The sequence below is a fragment of the Euprymna scolopes genome, chromosome 36 (genome assembly GCF_053919585.1).
Source record: "Euprymna scolopes isolate OS-2025 chromosome 36, ASM5391958v1, whole genome shotgun sequence".
Lineage (NCBI taxonomy): Eukaryota > Metazoa > Mollusca > Cephalopoda > Sepiida > Sepiolidae > Euprymna > Euprymna scolopes.
Genome location: NC_136517.1, coordinates 93,644,999 through 93,652,498, shown reverse-complemented (window position 1 = coordinate 93,652,498; position 7,500 = coordinate 93,644,999). Strand labels below are relative to the sequence as shown.

General features: G+C 34.2%; 1 protein-coding gene across 17 annotated transcripts in view; it reads right to left on the bottom strand.

Annotated features, from left to right (window-relative positions):
• LOC145260677 (neuroglobin-1-like) overlaps window positions 1-7,500 on the bottom strand; it is a 783,991-nt gene that overhangs the window by 258,514 nt on the left and 517,977 nt on the right. For all 17 annotated transcript variants that reach the window (XM_080119040.1, XM_080119052.1, XM_080119051.1 and 14 more), the window contains one exon: window positions 3,368-3,483. The gene's annotated coding sequence lies outside the window, so the exon portion shown is untranslated. The remainder of the gene's footprint in view (window positions 1-3,367; window positions 3,484-7,500) is intronic.

Genomic DNA, 7,500 nt, shown 5'->3' with positions numbered 1-7,500 from the left:
CGAAATCAAAACATATAACGTTCCAGCTTTAGTCGTTAAGTTTGAAGTGTTTGCTAGAAATGGCGTCATAACATTAAAATTTTAGACGGTGACCAGCAAATTCAGAGGTTTAGAATAATACAAGATTCAAGCAAGCAAACAAAGACGCTATGACAGTCCCGAGTTTTATAATCATTAAAATATCTTTACGAAGATCGACCGCTAGTTAATAATAATTTCTAGCATACCCCACGATACTTTATTGCACAACGAACACCTAAATTAATATTAAAACACTAGCAGATGTACCCGGCGTTGCCGGGTATTAAACGTAATGTTCAATTTTTCAAGGTCAAGATCATAGGTTAAAGGTATATTTGGTGCAGCTCTTCATGGTGCACAAAGAGTTGAGGTTCACCAAGTTGTGTGCACCATCCCTAGGCCAGAGACCATTATCATATCAAGTATGGTCATGATCGGTTCAGTGGTGTGAGCTGTAGAGGAGTATATATATATATATATACATAGGCTGTGGCCTTTACCTTTGACCTTTACCTTGGTTTGGTCATGATCGGTCCAGTGGTGTGGGCTGTGGGTGAGTTATGCACACACACACACACACACACACACACACACACACACACACACACACACACACACACACACACACACACACACACACACACACACACACACACGAACGCTACTACTTTATATATAGAGAGAGATAGGTGGGATGTATCTTACGTTCAATGTAGATAACTTGTGACACATTTCGTATGTGTGGCTTTTTATTTGCTAAGTGCTTATCGATTTTGTTTCAGTAATTACAAAAATAATGCCAAACATCGTATGTTTTCCGCGAAAAATAAGTAATATTTACAAAACTAGTTTTCTCACTCAAACGTTATATTAGTTCATCCCACTTCAATTAAAGACAAAATAACATTATATCCTCAAACTGTGGTTGTTTGGTTGATTGTTTTTGTTTTACAGCATATCAACCCTTTTCAGGTTATTTAATGCCGAATCCAAAGAATTTGAAGAAAAATTTGTAATAGAATAGTCACGCCACCAGATCGTATATATGTTATATACTGGGTGATATGGCCGTGACGTCTATTTTGTTAGCACCGTCTATATTCTAGCTATCCGAGATTTTTGAATATCTCGATAGATAGAGAGATAGTTTGTTTGTGCATATATGCATATGTTGTTGTAACTCGTCTAGTGAATGGATTCACCGCTGTTCATCTATCTATGAATAACGAGACGCTTTGTTATAAAACAATTTGATTTATTTAATAACAACATATACACATCAATACGGCGGTGAAGGAAGGAGAGTGTGGCGGGAAGGGTGTGGTTGCGACCGTGACAGGCAGTTGAGCGTCGTCTGTCCTTCTCTGCTGTCACCTCTCTCTCTCTCTCTTGACTTGTTTATGATTGCTTTTTATGAATTTTCCCGTTAATCGATTTACGTAATCGACCCACATTCTGACCCTGTTGATATTTGCATTTGGTCTTATTTGCGGCCGAATTACGTCATCTTATCCCGGGTTTCATTTTTGTCGGTCAGGGTTTAAGTTCATCCGAACTTTGTTCCATTCAACGTCTGACCCATAAACCGACTTGCGTCATAGGACGAGGTCATCCAATTCCAGTTCATTCGCCCCTCCCCTTCTTATTGTACACTATTTGTTGTTTTCAATTCGGTTTCTATTTAACCCATAGTTGGGACCTTAACAGGTACTACCACTCTGGGTCAGAGTGGACCTGGGATCAGTGGCAATAAAAGGTTGGCTCCACGTTATTAAATATATTGTAACACAAATATTGGAATAAATATATCGTAACACAGAAATAGTGAAATAAATATATTGTTATTCATATGTATTGTAATAAATATATAGTAACACACAAATATTAGAATGAATATATTTTAAGATGCAAATATTGAAATAGATATATTGTAACTCACGAATATTGGAATAATTATAATCTATCACGGAACTATTGAAATAAATATGTTGTAACACATTAATATTGGAATATATTATGGTAATACATCTGTATTTTAATAAACATATTGTATCACACAAATATTGGAATAAACATATTGTATCACACAAATATTGGAATAGAATATCGTAACACAACAATACTGAAAAACTATATTTTAACACAGAAATATTAAAAAATATATTGTAACACACAAATATTGGAATAAACATATTGTATCACACAAATATTGGAATAAAAAATATTGTATCACACAAATATTGGAATAGAATATCGTAACACAACAATACTGAAAAACTATATTTTAACACAGAAATATTAAAAAAATATATTGTAACACACAAATATTGGAATAAAAATATTCTAACACACAAATATTGGAATAAAATATCGTAACACAACAATATTGAAAAACTATATTTTAACACAGAAATATTAAAAAAAATATATTGTAACACAGAAATATTGGAAGAAATATATTGTAACACACAAATATTGGAATAAAATATCGTAACACAACAATATTGAAAAACTATATTTTAACACAGAAATATTAAAAAAATATATTGTAACACACAAATATTGGAATTAAAATATTCTAACACACAAATATTGGAATAAAATATCGTAACACAACAATATTGAAAAACTATATTTTAACACAGAAATATTAAAAAAAAATACATTGTAACACAGAAATATTAAAAAATAATATATTGTAACACACAAATATTGGAAGAAATATATTGTAACACACAAATATTGGAAGAAATATATTGCAACATACAAATAGTGGAATTATTATATCGTACGATGTCAATATTAGAACAAATAAATTGTAAAACGCCAATATTGCAATCAATGTGTTATAACATATTCGTATTGTAATAAAATATTGGAATGCATCCGTATTGTAATAAACATATTGTATCACACAAATATTGGAATAAAAATATTCTAATATCGTAACACAGCAATATTGGAATCAATCTATTGTAAGACACAAAGATTTGAAGAAATATATTGTAACACACCAACATTTAAATAAATATATTGAAACATATAAAAAGTGGAATTATTTGTATTGTAACATGCCAATATTAGAATGAATTGTATTGTAACATGCCAATATTAGAATGAATATATTGTCAAACAACCAATATTGCAATAAATGTATTGTAACACATTCGTATTGTAATAGATATATTGTTATTACAAAAATATTGAAATAAATATATTGTAACGCATTAGTATTATATATTGTAACATGGCAATATCGGAAGAAATCTATCGTATTAAATCATAGTATAACTAATATTTTGTAACACGATAAACGTATTCGTAAAGAATATATTGTAATACTTACATGAGATCATTTATTCTTTGATTTGTGGCACTGTTGGCATTTTTCAAATCCAATTTTCTGACCTCGGTCATCAGATTGTGGGTAAAAAGGACGGCGATTAGTTAACCAGAAAAGTACTGAAAAGAGAATACGACATAATATTCAGGTTAATATTTCGAATTAAACTTAGAATGTGGTGTTTCCAATGACGCTGGATTAAACTAAGCAAAAAAAGGGGGGAAGATAACGAAATACCAAGGTCTAATGTACGACATGAAAAGAAACTGGAATCTTAGGAAGATCTTCACTATTCCAGTGATTGTAAGAGCAACCGAACTCATAAAAATAATTTTTAAAACTACCTGGCAAATATACCCGGCGAACCAAGAGCAAGAGGGAATAATTGCACTTAAAGGGACGATTAGAATCTTTAAAAAAATCTTTCGGTTAAAATGTCAATTGGTTGGTTGTTTTTGTTTTACGGCATATCAACCCATTTCAGGATATTTAATGTCGAATACAAAGATTTGGAAACATTTTTTTAATAGAATATATATATATATATATATATATATATATATATATATATTCAAGTTGGTTTCTATTTAACTCGTAGTTGGGACCCTAGCAGGTACTACCACTCCGGGTCAGAGTGGACCTGGGAGCAATGGCAATTAAAAGGTGGCTCTACACTCCTTAAAGCCCACAAGCTGGGGCCTCACCATCGGATATAGTTTAAGGTCATATCCAGACCGTGAAATGTCAGACATAGTGACATGGGACAAGAGGAGAAAGAAGCAACCCTAGTAGAAGTTAGCGTTCCATATGATGCCGAGTTATGCAGAGCAGAGAGGGAAAAGATACAGAACTACCAAGGTCTTATGTATGACATGAAAAGAAATTGGAATCTTAGGAAGATCTCCATCATTCCAGTAATTATAGGAGCCATGAAAAGAATTTAAAAACCTACCTGACAAATATATCCGGTGACCCAAGTGTAACAGAGACACAAACTATTGTACTGAAAGGGACGGTTAGAATCTTAAAAGGAAGAAGTCACAGGGGCCGTAGTCAATTGCAGCAAGTCTGTTGGCCTGTGCTTGGGCGCCTGGACCGGGGTAACCTCGCTTCCAGGTGAGTTCAGCTGGACGGATGGCCCGGTAAAGATTCTCGGTGTGTGATTCGGGCCTGGACTCCAGCTGGACAAAAATTGGTCGGAAGTACATACGAAGGTCGAGTCGTTAGTAAGGATTTGGATTCACAGAGGGTTGTCCCTGAAGGGTTGTGCGGAGGCGTAAAACTTAAGGCCACTATTAGGCGTTTTTGCGTCCAATATAGCCAAAAGCCTTGTTTTAACTAGGGCATGGACGAAAACGCACTTAGATGATAGGCTGACCCGAGCGGTGGCTGGTGGAGATCCCCTAGAGATAACATTAGTTAAGGGGGGGACTCCAGCGCTTGGTTAGCGAGCGTTATGAAGGTCAAGTAGTTAGAGCTACGTTTAAAAAGAGTCTCTAACGAAGCCGTGAACGTTGACGCTGTTAAGCGTAAGGCCGCCTTTAGAAATATATGAGATAACGGGTAAATATCCGGTTGGGTTCCCCATCCCCAGTTTATATTAAATGATAAGAAAATTGATACAGAAAATATTGAAAATCCTCCGTTGCCAGTGATCACACGAATATTTATACTGATACGAAATACTCTTTGCATCGGAGAGTGTAAACGAATAAGAGAGAGAAAAGAAAACTAGATACATTATAACAAAAAAAAAAAAAAAATAAAAAACGTATAAATCGGCATTGAAAACAGAAAGAAGAAAATGAAAATAGATTTGCTTTCTCTCATCCTTTCAATACTTGAAATCAACCGTTCAACAGTTTTTTTTTTACTTGCAAACTGCTTTGGTCCCGTAAGGGTCAGGAAAAAAACACCACTCGGTTGTTAACAGAAATATAATATATTGAACAAAAAAAAAAAAAAAAATACGACAAATTAAGTGTGTGGTTATACGTCAGTCCGACTGCCACGACTGCAAGATTCAAGCATAATTTGTGCTAACACCAAGAGATATGTTATCCCGGTCTTTATAGCAAGTGGAAGATTTCATTATTATCTGTAGGGCGGACACACCAGCTAAGCCTTAACTCTGCAGGGATCTAAGTATCATTTATTCACAGAGTCTATAAGGTCTAGTGAGTTCCGTTTAGGGGCACGGACTACGTTGACCATATTTCCAATCCTTTACAACGATTTAAGGTCTGGGTTTCTAAATGACATCCTGATTCCGTTGCGAAAGTTCAGTTTATTTGATATTGCTACATTCATATAAAGAACCTGAAATGTGTGTGTGTGTGTGTGTGTGTGTGTGTGTGCGTGTGTGTGCGTGTGGTTATAAATAAGACAACTTTAGATTATCGTAAAAATCGTCAACATTTTCTCCTTGAGATTCAATTTGTAAACGTCTGATTTTATTGATCCTCTTGAACTACATGTGAAGCGGAAACTGCAAGGGAGGTAACTGCGTCTTTTTATAATTATTTTCTATTTATTTATGAACTGAAATAAGTTGTCAATAAAGGACACGTTTAAATTACTTCGCGCTGACTTATCTTCATCGACCTTCACTTACTTTTTAATGAAGACAAGCTGAACATTCGACATAAATCGATTTCCTCTCTTAAATGCCAACTGGCTTCGAACCGCGAGAATTTAATCGAATTAATCGACCAATAAAAATCGTTTCCCAACTTTCGAACGTCTCGTTAACGTCCGACCTCAGTGGTGTATTCTGAATGATGAATAATTTGGCGTCGTCATTTTCAAATAAAATATTTTCTTTTTAAGCGTTATGAATTCTGTTTAATTTTTTTTTTTTTTTTTTTTTACAAGGGATTCAGCATTTAATTTTTTTTCAGTAAAGTAATATTTTATGTTTCGATTTTTGGTCCCCCGGACAAAAGGAGGGTGGACCTGTAAATTCACCCTTGTCCGTTCGTCCGTTCGTCTGTCCGCACTTTTCTCAATAATTACGCCTCGGAATCTTTTGATAAATTTTGCACAAACATTAAACATAATATGATTAAAAAAGTAACAGAACGGATTTTCCTAGAAAACTCCGGTTGACCCCACCCCTTCCCCTAGGGGTGCCTTTCGGGTTAAAATGGCTAAAATTGACACTTTTGTGTTTATTAAAAAAAAAAAAAAATTATGCCTTGGGTTTTTATAAAACTTTCTGAAAAGTTGTAACTAACTGATTTCTATATAATTTTGTTTGTCTATACTTCGCGATAACTCTTTGCTGTGCCCCAGGGGTTCTTTTAGGGCTAATAAAAACACTCCACTTTTGGGACTATTTTACCATATTTGTCCAAAATTTTATGTGTATGTCTATTTAGCAGTTTTTTTGCATGGTGCTGAACTCAAATTTAAATATGTGAAGGCCTTGGGAACTTTTGGAGCTAAATGGAGAGGGGCAAATGATGGCCTTGGTTATTTCTTTTTTTGCATGATGCAGAACTCAAATTTACATTTGTTATGGCCTAAAACTGCACCATGTGTTCATTTTCACCAGGATTTGTACGTCCCCTGAGGATTTTGGGGGTAAAATGGGGAGTGGGGGTAAATGCTGAACTTAGTATTTTTTTTATGCCTCGTTCAATAAAAGAATTTTAATTTCGCCCATCGCTATTCATGGCGAATTTTCTCTCCTCAAAATTTGAAAAGGTGTTGAACCTTTTCATTTTTTTTACCTTAATTTTTCTTACCTGATGATATCTAATATGATTGAAACGGTCTGCACATCGTAGCAAGATATGACTGTATTTACATTAAAAAATTATATATATATTTATATATATATATATATGTGTGTGTGTTTGTATGTGTTTGTATGTGTGTGTGTGTGTGTGTGTGTGTGTGTTGATATTCGTATCAAAAACCCTTTTTTTCTATTTATTCAAAACAAGAAATGGAAGAACATAACAATTAAAGTAAGCGTGACACAGAAAATAACAAACACGATATCGTATTAATATATAGACTAGAGGGACTTGTGCCAATTTCACATCGCTAACTGCGCAGACTGAATGATCGCATCTTAAGAAGTGTTCGACTTCTGTTTGCTAACCTTAGCTGGTGTCTGGTGACTTGAG